At 38.4% G+C, this 17,859-nt stretch overlaps 1 long non-coding RNA gene across 3 annotated transcripts in view; it reads left to right on the top strand.

Moving 5' to 3' along the window:
- The window catches only part of LOC113459694 (uncharacterized), a 27,353-nt gene extending 9,494 nt beyond the window's left edge, over positions 1–17,859 (top strand). For 2 of the 3 annotated variants that reach the window (XR_012579337.1, XR_012579339.1), the window contains 2 exons: positions 6,251–7,566; positions 15,819–16,467. This is a non-coding gene — a long non-coding RNA (uncharacterized LOC113459694). Of the gene's footprint in view, positions 1–6,250; positions 7,567–15,818; positions 16,468–16,781 lie in introns of those variants that run through there. The other variant, XR_012579338.1, reaches the window with a different exon arrangement.

Below are 17,859 nucleotides of genomic sequence, written 5' to 3'. Positions count from 1 at the left end.
ACATTTTCTCCACCTTTTTGTTTTAGCTTGTGTTACACTATTGCCTATATACTCCTTACTTTTCACTGAATAAAATCCTCTTCTGTCTAAATTTTTCAAGAAGTCTTCTGATGACAGGTTGTATTTTGATACAGGAAAAAAAATCACAATAATTTAAGCCAATGAATCAAGGCGAATCCTACCTTTTGTTTCCACAAAGATCAGTCCTTTTTCAAGTAGTTGTGGAATTGGCAGGAACTCTTCACAGGGGAGTGATTTATAGCTCTCCTGTTTCCTGATAGGACAAGGTGATTCAACGTCACAAGTATTACAAAGTTCACGTAGTGACCAGATAGAACCACTGCATATTTTTCAAGCTTAAATTCATCCAAAAAGGAGGTTTTTTGTTTGTTTTCCATTTTAATTTCCTCTTGCTTCTTCTACTGGACTACATGGAATACTCTGAAATTATTTTTGGAAGTGTTACATCTTAAATTTGAAATTTGCAGTCAATGGGGAGGCCAGGTACAACGCTCTCTGCTAATGATTGACACAACCAGTTGTAGTAACATTTAATCCTAATCTCCAGCAATGCAAATAAACTCAGCTAGCTACTGACTTTATATTACTACTACTACTACTACCACCATTATTATTATTATTATTATTATTATTATTATTATTATTATTACTATTACTATTATTATTATTATTATTAATTAATTAATTAACAATGCCTCCAGACTTACACTGTTGTAGCCAAGATGGAATCTTGCCCATTGATTTTTCCATGGGACTTTAAAAAGCCTTGGGCCAAATTTCTGTTCATGCTGTGGCTTCTTTACAGTGGTCCTATAGTGTAAAAGCCAAAAAAGGAGACAAGGATGTTTCTGTAATTTATCTTTTTAATCAATATTGGAAAAAGATTGAAAGATTAGCATGTGCACTAACATTGAAACATGTATTTGTTTTGGCATTTCTGGGTACATGGGGTGAGATGGGATGGATGGGAACACTGCCAGATCAGAAGGGATTTTGTGTGTGCACTGACTGCTTCTGTCCATGTTCAATCTCCAGTAATTACTGACCTGAGCAGCTGTCATTGTCTGCTTTTATATCAAATGTTGCTGTTTTTCTATTTCAATTCAGATCTCCTGTCTTCCTAGCTCTCAGCTGCTCCCTGAGAACTCAGGTTGTGCCTTCAGAGCAGACCTTTGCTGTTCCACACCTCGGAAAGCAGCACCTTGGCTCTGCCAGATGAAATGACTGTGGGGTGGTTGATGGTTTGTAATTATGTGGAGAGTAACACACCCTCAGCAAGTCTGGGGTTGACACCAAACTGCAGGGAGCAGTCCACATGCTGGATACAAAGGCAGTCATTCAGATGAATCCCAGAGAGCTAGAGCTGTGATTTGACAGATAAGATCTGAAAGCAAACAATTAAAGACTCCACAGTTCCCTCCAACTGTGGAGGGAACAGCTCTACTAAAATACATTGGGGGTTGGACTTGATCATAGAATGGTTTTGGGTTGGAAAGGACCTTAGAGATCATTTACTTCCAAGCCTCCCACCATGGGCAGGGACGATCTGAGAGGTCTTTTCCAGTGTAAATGATTCTATGAGAAGTTGCACAAGAGTCAATGAACCGCGCTGAATTGGCCACTGCACAGTGCATGAACTGAAAATAGTGATTAAACCCAATTTTGAGCAATTCTGAAATGGTGTTGGGACTGCTGTGCCCAGTTTTAGAGTCCCCTACAAGAAAGGCTTCAGCAGAGTAAGCCCAGCAAAGGGCTACTGTGCTGGAAAGGGAGAAGGCGGAGATTGACTCTTCTACAACACAGACTTGAGGCTGAACATGGTGTTGGACCAGATAAGCTTCAGAGATCCTGTGCAACCAAAATTTTTCTAAGGTTGTGTGATTTTTATGGTGCTTACACTGGAAAGGAACAAAGAGAGACCTGTCTTATTTTATTTATTGACAGATACAGCAGTTCGACACCTTACAGTGGGAACCTCTAATTGCTGTATGAGAAAACAAGTGCAATTAGCATAATCATTATAACCATAGCTAATGAAAAGCTCTATGCATGTGATCAGTGAGTAATGGGTCATAAGGTAAAGACTGTATCCTATTATGTTTGTCAGTCATTCCTCTGCCTAATATACACTGAGACCTTGTGAATCAGCTCCCCACTCAAGTGTAAGAGCTGCCTAAAAACCCAAGAGAATGATTCACAACAACAGCCTATCCCCCAGCAACATTTCTGTGAATATTCTGTCATGACACCTCCTAAGTTTATTTTCATGGAATCACAGAACATCTCAGGTTGGAAGGGACCTCTAAAGATCATTCCTGCAGCCTGTTGAGGTCCCTCTGAACATCAGCTCCACCACCTGCTGTAGGAGCCCCTCCTTTCAGGTCCGCATCACCTGCAAACTGGCTGATTATGTAAACCTCATTCCTCTAGCAAATCCCATTAAGTATAAATCAGGCATTTATAGTGACTCTTTTTGCCTGGCATTGCTAATAAGAATACAATTCCTTGTCTTTAAATTTTCATGCCAACTCCATCTCATTAGTCATAAGTTACTGTTCCCATTTCTCAGATGTGTAGAGCCCCTCTTTGTTTCCTGACATTCATCTTTCACCCAGTTTTCAGATTTTGACCATGACTCCTTCAGCACCTGGTGATGAATTTAACCTGTTAACTGGTATATTTTCAACATCTTTAGTTTTGCTATGGGAAATTGATCAATAAACATTTGCAGTTTCTTCTGTAATTTCTTAGTTTTGATGCCTACAAAATATTTCAGTAAGTAAGCTAGATCTAGTCTGTGGATGTTGTCTTATAACAGATCAAACCTATTTTGCTTTTATTTTCTTCTTTTACTATCCCTATTTATCTGTACCCTTCTTTTATTTTGTATCCAGCCACCCAATATGTAGGAGAAAATGCATCTTCTCCTTCTTATTTCTACAGCATCTTCCAGAGTTCCCAGAGCAGGGTCCCAGAGCCTATCACAGCAAGAACAAAAAGCAGTAATAAACTACATAAAGAATTTACATTCCTCTATCTTTAGATATCCAAATGATACATATCTAACATAATATAGGTGTGCAGATTCCCTCAATATTCAATAGACAGAGACACTTTTCTGTTTTCCTGTCTTAGAGTCCCATCTTAGTAAATTAACTTCTGAAAGCATTGTTCTGTTCTTGTTGGCCACGCAGTGGCCCTGACTTACAATAAATGTCACAAAAGCCTCTGAAACTCCACTCTGACAATTTATATTTGTATGTGGGAGGCAATCTCCAGATATCTAAATGCTCCTGGTATTTTCTGCTTTGTGGCTGAAGACAGAGAATTAGAGGTAGAAGAAATCAACTTTTTTCCAGTGTAGAAAAAAATAATTTTTATCATAGATTAGGATACAGCTAAACTAAATTTATCAATATAAAAATTATTTTTAAGTCTTTAAAGTGATGGGTAACCTCCAGGTTCATCATAGAGACTAACCTTGGGTGACATTCCCATTCACTAAATAAAGCAGAGACCTGAATAAAGGTTTGTCAAAACATTTGAAATATTTTACCTTCCCAGCAGCATTCTTCCTTTCTGTTCCTCAGTCCTAAATAGGTGGAGTTTTCTCATTTTCTGTCCACCACAAACTGAAAACCCAGATACTCAGCTGGAGTTCCATTCCTATTACTCAAATGGGATGGTCAATAAATTTATTGCTCTTAATGACTTTCTTGGCAGGTTTCCCACTGGAATTTGAGATATAATCAGCCACATTCTTTTCTCATATTCCATATGATAAGAATTTTCTCAATTATTAGAGCATATAATTTTTTTTATTAGCCTGAACAAAAGTGTGTTTTTTTCCTATGTATCATCTGGATTTATCTCAGGGAGGTAATTCAGTGCAGCCTCAGATTACATGGCTTGATAAATATTTTGAGCCCATTACGGAGACTCCAAACTATATTAACAATCCTTAAAGAAACTTAATGCCTCAGCTTTTATTTCTATCTCAGTTTTGTGTTTCCCAGGGTTTTAGTTCTCCAAGGAAACTGATGGAAACACTGAAAACTTTGGAAAACAGCAGCCTGAAGGCTCCACTGTGTATCTCTAGGAACAGACAGATTGCAAAGTCAATCACTGAGGTTTGGTACTTCCATCCTAAAAATTACACTGGTTCTCCCAAGAGTCAATGGCTCTTTCATCCCTATTTTCAACAGAGGGCACAGACCCCAGGCTCTTCTGTAGCTCTTCCCAGAGCCAGTAACTCTAAGCCAGCAAGACTCTGAAGAAGATTAATTTTTCAGTATTTTCAGATTTCTGCCATAGCAAATGCATTTAGCAACAGTGCATTTATTTAGAAGGATTCTGTTTCAAGGATTGACTCAACCAGGCAATCACAAGAGAAATGCAGCTAAAAATGTAATTAAATTTGCATAATTTATCTGAAAGAAGTGTCTCTGTGTTTAGGGTGAGATGTTGTTTGCCACTATCTTAGCAGTATAGCAAGGCTGTGTAACATACTTATACCATACCACACTTTTCTATAATGTCTCCTTTAGATCTTTGGTGCAGTTAATTCCCAGCATGCCGGCTGTTACCAATTCTGATTTTAAAATGTCAAGAAGAAAATGTTAGAAGTCATGGAAGGCAAGGTTTATGATAAGGTTTTTGTGCCTGGAAAAAAAAAAATAGAATAGAAGCATTCTGTGGATTTTTGTAAATGTCTGATGTATATTTCATACCCCTTTTTGAGAATGGATCATTGAAATACATCCATGGAAAAGTTCCAAAATTCAGTTTCATCGTTGATTGCTGCACTGGACTAGTGGAGTCCTTGTTTCTCTTCTTTCCAATGTGATTTTTCAGGTCTTTAGCCTGATTAAACCCTGAGGTAGTCTAAGACAAGAGTCCTTACAGGAGCAGCAGTGTCTCGTGTTTAAGAGTAGTGATGTACATTATAAAGAAAACAGAATTAAATTTAAAAAATTTACTCTGATAAGGTGTCTAAGTGGCAGAAAATTTTGTTGCCAAGCTGTATTTCTGTCTTTCTTTATCCCTGTGTGTGTTTATTTAACTCTCCTTGACTTGGAGAAGAAAATGCACTGAACAGGGGGAATTTTGTTCACAGTGCAAATCTGTTTTTCCCCAGTGCTTGTGGTTCTCCAGGCACTGAACACATTTAGGTCCTCCTTAATGGCAGTCAGAATAACACCTTGTGGCCTGTCACAGGAAGGGAAACCCCCAAAATCTTTTTGATCTGCCTCCCACAAAAAGGCCTTTTGTCTTAACACCAAGCACAGGAAATGTTCATGCACAAATTTTCCACTGTTGAGGAGCTTAATAATTGTTTCCATGAATAATGTACTTCCAGTTTTATTGAGAAATCCCACAATATTTTGTACTAATTCCCTTTTCTTCTAAGTTTGAAATCATATCCTGCTATCAAGTATCTGGACATAATCCCAAGTAATATTTGAAGTAATATTGTCATGCTAAATCCTATGCATGTACAGATAACAAAAGATAAACCTTCTTGGTCAGGTATTCCATGTTAACAGACACACAAAGTGCAATAAACTTTATCAACCTACAGATCTAAAGAACAACTGTGTCAAATTAACTTGTGATTACAGTGTAAAGAAGAAATAGAAAAATTCTACCAAACTGTGAATTTGATTTTTTAAGAAGTATTTGCAATCTACACTTTATATCTGTGTTCATATCCTACATTGATATGTTATATATTCACATCCCTGTTGAATCCACTTAAAATCAAATTTTACCAGGAAAGATGACAAGACATCCTGAAGAAAAGAATATTGCAAAGACCATCAAGACCACTTTATAAAGGTCATTTAGGCACCTGAAATGGATTTAATTTAAATAACCATGGGCATCTACATTTGAGGAAGACTCCCTTCACAGACTTTGAAAATTAACAGGTATTTTTGGGACATGTTTCATTTGATTCCAAAGTCAACATCTAAACAAATTTGTATGTTGTCTTAGAAGTATCTATAATCATAATATTATGATTATTCAATGGCCTTATTAAAGTCTCATATATTTTTAATTCTGTCTTTTTATTTTAGTTATTTGTATTTAACTTATTAATGAAAAGGATACTAAAAGCTCACTTTATTGGGATAAACATGCAGCAGAAGTTGAGAAAATTTTGGTGAAGGAAGAGAATAACTCATGAACACCCCTGGAAAATTAATCTTTTCTGTTCTCTTGACAGAGAAATTCTGCAGCTCCTCCCTTGTTTTTATGGTTTCTCAGGCTGGGGAAAGACACGCCTTTAAATTCTATGATCACTTTTAAAGACAGACTGAGAAAAGTTAGAATTCAGTCAGAGTCAGTGCAAGGAAGAGAATACTAAATGCAAAATTGTGGAGGAGAAAGCAACTCTATTATTTCATGAAGGCTGAATTTGTGGAGATGAACTGGGGCTTCTTGGTGCTCATCACAAACAAAAATAAGGAACAGAGAGGTGCAGAGAAGTGAGGAAGTTCAGCACTGTCAGGAGAAAACTGATTATTGTCTCTCTGTCAAGAACCCCAAGGATTCTAAAAATTTCAGTGGTAAAGACATTACTGGACATATTTGACAAGAATCAATGGATGTGCCCACTCAAGTAATCTCAGAAAACGGGAAGTAATGTTGATTACAGGATGAGATGGAAGGAAATAAGAGGAAAAGAGTTGGTTGTTATATCTAGGAAGGTTGTGGCTCAGTCACAGATGGAACTCAACTTCTGCACACAAATCCAGGATTCCCTTTCACCTTGTCTTGAAAAAAATGTCATTATGGGGACCTGCATGATGCAGATCTCAACCTATATGCTGAATATGCACCAGAAGGGTCTGAGCCTCCTCTCTGGATATGTCCTCAGCACTAAGTGTAGAGAACACTGAATAAGCTTGGATTACTGGCAAGAATCATAGGATCACAGAATTGATGTGATGGAAGTTGGAAAAGACCTCTCAGATCAACAACCAGCACTGAACTGAGTCCCTCAGTGCCACATCCTCACCTCTGTTAAATTCCTCTGGGCCTGGTGACCCCACAGCTTCTCTGGGCAGCCTGTTACAAGGCCTGACCACCCTTCCAATGAAGAAGTTTTTCCTAATATCCAATCCTAACCTCTCCTGGCACAATTTGAAGCCATGTGTTGTTGTCCTGTTGCTGGTTACTTGGGAGAAGAAGCCGACCCCCTCATGGCTGGAAAAGAAGGAACAAATGTCTCCATTCATGGAGCCATGTGCTCCCACTGCCTGGGAACGAGGATATCTTGGATGGCACACCAGACTGCACTGCTCTGTGCCATCACTGGCTGACACTCCTCTGTGCTATTTGGGTGACAACTTGCAAGGTGGGGGTCTCCAAATGCTCAGGGAAGTTGGAAGTGCAGGCGCAAGGGAGGATTTTGTTGCTGAAACATGGACGTCTGTTGCCAATTTTGCTGCAGCATATTTGAGACATATGCACGGTACTAACAGGTATTACACAGCACTTCAGGGAGACTCCCCTTCTGGAGTGTCAGATGGAGGCAAGGTAGGACATCCTGCGGTACTTAAAACAACCCTAAATGTCTACGTGAAGGTAAATGAATCACATTCCCATTATTTCATGTGTGGTAAATCAGATTTGCCTGGCCTCAGCTATGCTTCCAGCTCTGGGGATTTACCAAGCATTGTCTGCCAATTGCTTCCTTTTTCTGTTTGAGTATATCCAGGAGTAGTTGTTCTGGTGTTTTTGCCTCCTTCCTCTTCTTTTTGAGGTACATGATACTAAACACAAAAGTTTGGGAAGCTGAGTTTAGCCCACTGTCTGATTCAGTCACTTTCCTACAAATTTGATTTCATTCGTCTCCACTTCAGTGCCTGGCACTGTCTTGAGATGCTGTAAAATATTCTGCCTCAACATTAGCAACTGGTTCAGAAAGTTAGAACTTCCCACTGATGTTTTTGCAATATCTGACAGCCCTGGGTGGCTGTCTCAGATTTGACAGGGCATCTCAGAGAGCCAAGAATAACCCTCAGGGAGAGGAATGGACACTCAGCTGTCTAAATGGCATCCATTTAGTCCACTTTAGGGCTCAATGAAGATGAAATTCAGACACTTCTATCAAATTTATATTTGACGTTTTTTCTCAATCTTAAAAAAGAATGAGCCACCCACTGCAGGTGCCTTAAACTCTGCAGTGTCAGGGAGTGAGCTGATGGCAGGATTCAAATTCACATGTCTAATTGTAAATGTCCACACTTGAGAAACATATCCTGACTCCTGTAATCTCTGTCAGTAAAATTCAGTTTTCTACAGGCATCCAGAGACATTAGGGATAGCTTTGAATATTAGACATACTCATGTGGGCCATGGTTTTTGTTTAGATTTTTAAATTACACTGAAAGAGTCCTGCAGCCCAGGGGACAAAAATATCTCGCTCAGAGTCAAAAAGAAACCAAGGAGTTTGTGTCACTTGCATACTCCAGCCCAGATGGTCTGTTTGGTGAGATTTTTAACAAAGAAAGCTTTCCAGGATCTGATCTTAGACTGGATCAACCTGGCAACTTTCTTTTGGTTTCTCTGAGTATTGCATTGTGTTTGCAGGGTGCTGTAGGAGAAGACAGCATCCTTTTGTTATTGTACAGGGCCCAGAGAGGATATTTCACTTGGAGCACAAACTAAGAAGTGTTTTGGAATGACCCTGATTGATCAGGGAGGTTGGAGGAGGTGACCCATTGTGCCCCTTTCCAACCTCACCCATTGTGTCTGTGATTCTGTAAAAAAACCTAAAATATGCCTTCTTTGTTTGCAAGATCTCAGACTTATATAGAAGCACTCTCTCCCTTGGGGTTTTTTGGGGGGGTTTGGTGTGTTCTGTTGTTTTTTTCCATGCTTGGACATGAGCAGTAGCCAGTGATGGCTGTTTCTCTCTCTATGTGTGTGTGTGTGTGTGTTTGTGAGCCCAATGCCATATTTGAAGTCTTTCACCTCATGCTTGTCTGACAGCTGACCAAGTACTGCAAGTGTCTGTCACAGACAGATTTTCAGTGCAGTTCACAGCTCACATAACAGAGGGAGAGGGGAGGGGAAAGACAGTTCACAAAATGTATGAGGAAACGTGTCGGGAAGATGCAGGATCTCTGTGCAGACAGAGTGTCTTTTGTCTCTCGGGCAGAATGACTCCCTGGCTCAAAGCCCACCGTGAAGCAAATAACAGAGCACATTCACCATGCCCTAATGTTGCTACATGGCTGTATATTTGGGACTTGAATTATAGACAAAGGTGTACTCTTTCACTATTAATTTTTTTGTAATCTCGCTTGCTGTTGTCTCACCATTCAATAGGTTCTTTGCACTGACCAGACCTGCACACGCAGCCCAAAATTACCTTACTCAAAATAAGTTACAATTGCACTGAAAACTGTTTCTTCATATTAGTTTTCACTCCATTTAGAAAAGAACAAGGGTTTATTACTGATTAGAGTTATGCAAAACAGATGGCATTTTTCTTTTTTATATCAAAGGATACCATAACCATATTTAGGTATGAATGGTGAGATAATTTTTCAACCAAGCTTTCTTATTTTAAAGCCTGGTGTTTGGTCTAAGATAATCATATAGACGTCCTGTAGTGATAAGACTGAAAAAGACATAATTAAAGCAGGATTTAACCCACTTGGACAACTAAAAACCAGACCTACTGCTTTTGAAAATGCTTGCACTACTACATTGATGGCAGAGCTCTTGGACACAAATGCCTGACATAAAAATCACTGAAGTAAAAAACATAATTTCTTCTGAATTCTCAAAATTTTAACTTTCAAATGATTTTTTTTCCCTTCTACTTAGGTTTGGAGAGGTTTTGTTGGTACTTTTATTTGGTTTTGCTAAACCCAGATGAAACTCCTTTTTACAATTTTTTTTTTCCTGAGTAATCAATTAAAACTTTGAACAAGGTTATGAAAGAATCTGTAAACAGAGAAACAAAGAAAAATCACATTCATATTAAATAATAACGGCAACAATTTTTATAGCTATTTACAGGTGGAATGAAACATTTTCACCATTTTTCTAATCACTGTTTGTACCATTTCCATGCCAGTCCTGCCAGCACTGATAAATGCCCTCTTTTCTTTTGAGGTTCTTGACACTTTCTGCACTTAATTATTTGCACAACCTTGTGTCATTCAGCTGCAATGTAACAGTGAATTATTTTAGGAAGCAGTGGGTCTCTCAGAAATAGTTCATAGTTTCAATAAGATAAATCTCCATGAGATTTGATATGTCAAGGGGAGCTCACTTGGTGTTACAGCTCTTTCAGATGACTGATTTCTTAAATACGCAGTAAAATCTCAGGAATTGCCATTGATTCTGCATTGATTACCACAATACCACTGATTCTTGTAGGTATACAGGAAAAAAACACACAAGGGAAAGGTAAATTGAGGTGGGACAAAGAGATGTGGAGATAAAAAGGTCCCATCTCATGGTTTATGTATTGTGTGAGGCTTATGAGGAAGGAAAATGAGATCTTCATCAGCATTAATATTGTGGAAGAGAGTAATTCCCTACACTGATATGGGAAAGGTTCAGTAGCACCAGAAATACATTCGGTCATATATTGGTCATGTATTGGTTTTCCTGAGGAAACTAGAGCACCATGATAATCACAGAGATCACAGGGATTGATATGAAGGATTTAGGTTATTCTGCCTTTTTTCCATCCCTCTGTTCCCTCCAGATATCTTGAAGAGAGATTGATTCACTTGATTCTCTTGCAGTCTAGAGATGTTCACAGAGGATGAGATCTTCTGCTTTTGTTTGTTTTTTTTTTTTCTTTTTAAACTTTATCTGCTTGAATAATTCCTGCATTTCTTCTCAACATTTTCTACTTTTCATTTTTCTGGCTTTCTTACTGCCAGTGTGAAACAGCTTTAGTTACCCAGGATAACCTATTTGCAGTGCCTGTTGGGGGCACACATATGGTCCATGATGGAAACCTCAGGTTTACGCTCTTGAAAATTTCCATACTCTGCTAACTTTTCAAGCTGTCCCCACCTCTGTTCTATGTAAATGCATGTCCTAAATCTTGTCATTTCCAGATCAATGGAGCAACTGTCTAAGTGAAAATCCTCTTCTGCCAGTTGTTAAAGTGTGCAGCTGACTTAAAACAGAGAAGTTGATTTTCTGAGCACTGCTCAAATCATAATGTTAAATATTCCTTGCTGAGTGTGTTCACATTGACTATGACTGTAGGCAATTAATATGAATTTCCCAAATGACAGCCATTTTCTCTTGGTAGTTCCTTTTGTTGTTGTTGTTGTTTTTGTCTCAGGAACAATTTCACTTGGGCAGACTAAGACAGGTTGCTATTGTGAATCTGCTGCAGTGCTTCCAGGTATTCATAACACCGTTTGCATTGCTAAGTGCTGTGAGGGGAAAGTATCAAAGTTAAGGGATTATGCTCTGCTGAAGCTGATTAAACAGTTCCTCCAGTTTGAAGAATTATGACAAATGAACACCTCTTACACACAAACCTGAGTTATCCAGGTTGTCTGTTAATGAAACAGATGTCAGTTTGCTTAAATTCCAGGCTTCCTTTTTTATTTTTCCCTAGTCTTCAAATCTTTGAATTTCTGCCTGAGCAAAAGTTAGGAGTGTGCTCCTATGCAACATTTATCTCTATGGTACAAAAATTCCTTAATTTTACTCCACCAGAAGTAAAAAGAGGATATTTTATATATATTTAAAGAATTTTTTGTAGAAATTGGATCACATTTCTTTACTCTGATTTTCATCCAATTCATAATTACTCCATTGAAATGCAAACATACAGTAGTTCAGCAGAGGGTAGAATTGATTTGACCCAACTTAATCTTTTCGCATTAAATGACCAATTTAACAGGTTCTGTAGGCTCCCTATGGAGTAGATGAAGAGAGATGGACAACTGCAAGAGGGCTCCACATCACTGCAGGTGTCTGAAAAGTAAGATAAAAGATTCTCTGCAGCAGATTCTTTTTATCCAGGAAAAATGAAAAAGCTACATTGGATCATCTCCAGAAATCTGCAGTTAGGTAATATATCTTGAATTTTCTTTAGGTGTTCAGAAACCTGGAAAAAAAGACATTGCAGATTCTCTGAGAATTCAATGGTGATTAAAAGCTGGAAGCAACTTTGTAACAGTAGCATCTTTCTTGAGTTCTCTCCAGTGCTGTCAAGGCAAATAACACTGAGGAAAAAAAAAATATTATGAGGGTCTAGCTATTTCAGTAAGGAATTAGATTGGCAAGGAGATTTGAAGGGGATATATTTCTAGTTAATAGGCAGCAAAAGTTAATAGCAAAGAAAGGCTAGCTGGAAGATTTTAATATGGCCAGAGTGTAACTACAGAGTAAAGCAGACATAATTTTTATAGATTTGGAAATAGTTTTTAATACAGATAATTTGTATTGTACCACAGGGACCCACCTCCTGTATGCCCATTGCATAGCACCCTTAAAGCAAGTGTTTTTCTATCTGCGATGCACTTACAGGAACCAGCACAGTGTTTTCAGACACACATGTGGTTTTACGTCACAGAGTTCTGTTCTGACAAGATAACTGGCAAAATATCTTCACCTGTCCCACTGAAATAGGCTCATTTGACTCTGCTTTTGTAGCACTTTGACCCTACTTTTGTACCAGTGGTGTAACCCCACAGGAGCCATCACACTTGGACAGTGGGAAGCCATTGCACTCCCAGACATATAATTTAACCCTTATCACTTTTATTCCCCAAAGAGATCTAAACTCACATAATTTCTGCATTTAAAAGGCCATAACAATACATCCCATTCCCAGCTACTCCCCAGGTAGCTATTTATGCACTGAATATGAACACATTTGGTAATATACACACTTGTTTTTTAAAGCAAACAGGAAGACAAATCCCCTTCCCTGGACCTGTAATGGATTCATCAGCTCAACACTGCTAAAGCCACACCAAATATCCACAAAAATTCCTATGAACTCTTCACTTAGTGCTTACTCCCTTGTTGCAAATGTGAGAACAGTTTCTAAAGGAGGCCCTTTTGGGGCAAGGAGTGTAAACATAATTCAATAGTTACCCTTTGAAACTTTGAATTGATGTAAAATGGAGCAAAATATTTTCTTCATATCTGTTCCAAAGAAGACAAGGAATCTTTTCTCTGGTACAGCAGCTGTAACCCAAAGAAAGAAACTAATATCTAGTACTTATCTAATTTACAGACAGCTGAATTCTAACTTCCATAAAGTGTTGGGGCTGGAAGAGAAATTATGATCTCACTCATTTCCATGCCTTATCTGTTGTAGGGAGAGCTTAACTATAGCATAATTCACCAAGTTCTGAAACGAAGTGTAGGCATTAATAGTACTTAGCAGCACAGAGCTGTTGCAAAGTCAAAAAGGTTTGGCACAGCAAAAGGTTTTGTCTCCCAATGCAAGATAACTTTTGTAGTTCAAACAATACCTGGGATTGATTTCTCACTACTGCCCTGGATATTACTGGTCCATTAAACATGAAGGTTTGAGTTTCACCAAACCAGTCCTGGATTGAAGAAGATCATGAGGTGTGCTCACTTGCAACTAAGGATTTTTAGCCACATGAAAAATACAGGTGATACATATTATTAGAGTTTTCTTGCTTTTGTCAAGGAAAATTTCTGAAATCATTGAGACCCCTCCAGAATTCAAGAGCAGAGCATACAAATGAGAGAGAGCAAGTGTTTCAAATTACGGTTTTGGTCACATCTCAATAATTCTTATCAGCATTAGGCTGACGGGTCTTGCATGCCTATCTGTACCTTATACACTTCTACTCTGCTCCAGTACAGTAAGTAATCCAGAATTCTTGTATTTTTGGAAATAATGTCTTTATACTTCTGCTTTTCCTTTCCTTACATGCGAAAGGAGGTCAAGAATCTGAGAAAAGTTAGGGAGTACTTAAGGAAAACAAAAAACCAAACAAACATACAAACACATTTGTACTATCTTGCATATTTAAAACTACAAGATAAAGTGTACTTCTCTGCTTAAGGTTGAATATTCTTTGCAGCAGCATCATTTCGTCAAGAAAATAAAGGGTAACAAATGCTATTAATTAAAACAATAAAATAAGCCACCAAAGGGATTTTGTCTCATTTGGTATCTTTACTGAAAGTTGAATATAAAAGCTGCTATTTTTGATACCTGCTGAGAACTGAGTCTAAATCCCTAGAACCTGTTGCATTTCTTAGCCCAGATATGGACACACAGTACTTGTCTGCAGAACAAGTGCTTACAGTTTCTTATATCCCTCATGGAAACTGCATTTCTCTAGATCTATTAAACTGGCCACATAATCAGGTTTCTCACTAAGGAATTAGATCCCCAAACACAGATATCTAATCTTTGAAAAGAAAATGTTCTCAGTCACTTAGTGTACCAAATGTCTCATGAGATATAATGATAAACTTTTACCTTTGGCTAGCTGCTTGAATTTTTAGTTAATATATACTGACCTAAAGCCACATTCGTCGGTTCCTTGTCAAACTGGTTGTTGTTTTTAATTCAGTACTATTTGGGGAACTGCTTATTGAATAAAGAAAACTTCCACAGAAGCACAAATTTCCAGCATTATTGGCTAATTAAGGCTTTGTCTACGCTGGCAGCTGGGGACTTTAGGCAATCTCATGCCCATATGCACTAACCATTTTACATTGTAAATCTCTTGGCTGGGTCTTAAGTGACAGTCTTGCCTGATGCTGCAAAAAATGTTGGCATGAGGCTGATCTGACCCCTTCATACCATGTGCTTTGAAATTATCTGGGCACACAATCTGTAAGCACTATAAATCGATCTGCTGCAGTCCCACAAGTCCTTGTTTCTGACTTCTTGCAGTTCCTGCATATCCTTTCTTTTCCTTTTGTCAGCCATAAGCACAGGCAATCTCAGGAAAAACCCAGAAAATTCACAATCAGCTGCTAAAAAAGCTCATTTTCACATGTTGCAAAGGAAACTGATTCACCTAAACATTCAGTCAAGTGATATGAAGCAGCAGATCCATGGTTTATAATCCTTGGGAATGTGGGGGAAGCAGTCAGTTCACTGTAGATAATGCAAAATTTGCCATAAGTATCAGGTCAGATTTCCCTTGTGCATCATGAGGACAGTGCTTCAAGGCAGCTCATGGCAGAGGCAAAACATTTAACAGGATAAGATAAAATTTACCTTAGAAACTTGTTTGATGCACAGATTTTTCCAAGGCTTTTTGCAAGGATCTTGCTTTTGTTATATGAGCACCTAAGAGCAAATTGAGCCTTGTGTGCATGTGCAGTACATAGTGAATAAAAATATTTTCAAGCTAATAGTCTTGAAAACTCAAGGAATGCTGGAATTCTTCAGACCACTCAGAAAACAGATTGGTTTTATTGAGTCCAAAGCAAGGCTTTTCTCTTTTTTTTTCCTTTTTTTTTCTTTTTTTTTTCTTTTTTATTTCTTCTTTTCTTTTTTTGTTTTTCTTTTTTGTTGCTACTCTTTACATTTTGTTCAGTGCCTAACAGCAGTTTCCGTCCTTAATTTCTGCAGTTCTTCTCCTTTTTTTTTCTCTCCAGATTTTCTGCATTTCTCATCATCATCACTACCTTTTATTCTTCTGATGAAAAGGATCAAATCAATGATGATTCATAGCCTTTGCCTTCTTGACCCCTTTCAGCTCCACAGCATCATGCATACATATGTAGTATAGCCAGCCAAAATCCTACTTAAATTTGTGTTACATCTAAAATTTTTTGTTTTTCAGGAAGTTTTCCTTTTCCTAGGAAGAAATAGACATGCTCACACTGGAGGAGGTGATATTTACACTAAGAGAACTGCATCCTTTCAGGAGGGACTGAATTTCCAGCTGGAAAAGGAAAGCAGGTGGGATAATGAGAGTGGATCTTCCCTGCATAGGCTTCAGGGTGAGCTCCTTAAAGGTGGCCTGGTTAGAAAGGGAAAATTACTGAGCAGAAGAAAATTTCTGCTAGAAAATACTTGCAGAGATATTCCCAGCCAGCCTGGCAGCTGTGAGCCTGGGAACTAAACTTTCATACTACAAACATCCCTGACAACTGCATCTGGCCTCCTTAAAGTACAGCTGGGGTTCCCAGAAGCCAGAGATATCCTGAGATAGCACAAGAAATTGTAACAGCCATTTATAAGCTGAAAAAGCTGAAAACATACCGGGGACATGATCATAGTCTATAAAAAGCAAAATTATCATCATCTATTGGCTGGTTAAAGTGAAAATTTTAAATTAAAAACATCCCTTGGGTCCTTGTAGTGGTGATGTTCTGTGCTTTCTTATGTCTCTATGTTATAAAAGGACTTAAATTTTATCCAAATTGGAGCCTCTGTTTCTGAGAACATTTTGTTCTCTATTCCCTTCCCTTCCCTTCCCTTCCCTTCCCTTCCCTTCCCTTCCCTTCCCTTCCCTTCCCTTCCCTTCCCTTCCCTTCCCTTCCCTTCCCTTCCCTTCCCTTCCCTTCCCTTCCCTTCCCTTCCCTTCCCTTCCCTTCCCTTCCCTTCCCTTCCCTTCCCTTCCCTTCCCTTCCCTTCCCTTCCCTTCCCTTCCCTTCCCTTCCCTCTTTCCTTTTCCTCTTTCTTTTCCTTCAGGGATATCTCGTGAATTCCAGATTCCATGAGACTCAATCCATTGCAATATTGGTCCCTTTTTGGTTCCCCTTTTGAGATCAATTTTAGGAATTGTTTTATATTTCAACAGGTGTTCTAATATTGTAAATATGAATACAAAGAAAATGAGCAGGCATGTAGTTTGGGAGTCTGGAAGACACAGAATTTTAGAACAGTTGGGATTGGAAAGGACCTCTGGAGGTCACATTTCCACCCTCCCTGCTCAATCAGAACTCCCCAAAGTTTCCCAGATGGCCAGATGGATTTTGGATATCAGCAGGTCATGGATCCTGGTGCCAGCCTGGGAGGGATGTTTCCCAGTAATATTTGAACTTTTCCATGTCTGCTACAAGTGTTTCTCGTGACCACATGTTGGGCCTCCTCAAAAGTCTTCTAAAGAAGTCCTAGCTGTCTGAGAAGTATCTCAAATTTGAATTTTATACCTGTGTGATATAGAAGAGATCCAGCCCCTGGCTAGAGGAACACAGGTTATACACTCATCTCTGAAAAGGAAAAAAAAATTGAATTCCCTGAAGTGTTGCAAGTTGCATCACCTGGAGAGCTCCCAGAAAACCTTCTGACAAAGGCATATAATTAATGCATCAAAGAGTGTAATTTTATTGAATGACTAGTAAAAAAACATATACAAATGCAGGAAGGAATTACCTAAATCTTGGTAATAATTTTTTTACTGTGGATGTTCTTTCTGAAATGCTCCAGTGAAATGTTACATTTGGCTTTCTGGGCAGCCAGCAGAGTGGTGGAAATCTCCTCTTCTTCCTTCAGGATGACCAGGGATGTGAGGAGAAGATGACACTGTTTGGACCTCAACCATATCAAATAAATCTTCTGATATTTCATATTTTCTTTTATTTTTTTTAATATAGTCTTGTCTTTGATGTTAATTAATATCAAATTCTACTCCTAAATTGATAGATATGACTTTTCCAACACAGCGTATGATAACATATAGTATACCCCATAACCAGGGCAAATGTTTCCTATTGCTCCATTCTTGGAGATGATACCAGACATGGGTATTTATAAGCCATAAAATCTCTGACAATATTCCAGAAAACTACTGACTACTTACAGTATTACTCCAGTGATATTGGCTACTGAAACCATTAATTTCTTTTAGTTGGCACTGAATGCACCAAATGATGATA

This window comes from Zonotrichia albicollis, chromosome 3, assembly GCF_047830755.1.
Source record: "Zonotrichia albicollis isolate bZonAlb1 chromosome 3, bZonAlb1.hap1, whole genome shotgun sequence".
In the NCBI taxonomy this organism is placed as follows: domain Eukaryota; kingdom Metazoa; phylum Chordata; class Aves; order Passeriformes; family Passerellidae; genus Zonotrichia; species Zonotrichia albicollis.
This window is presented reverse-complemented; position numbering and strand designations above follow the sequence as displayed.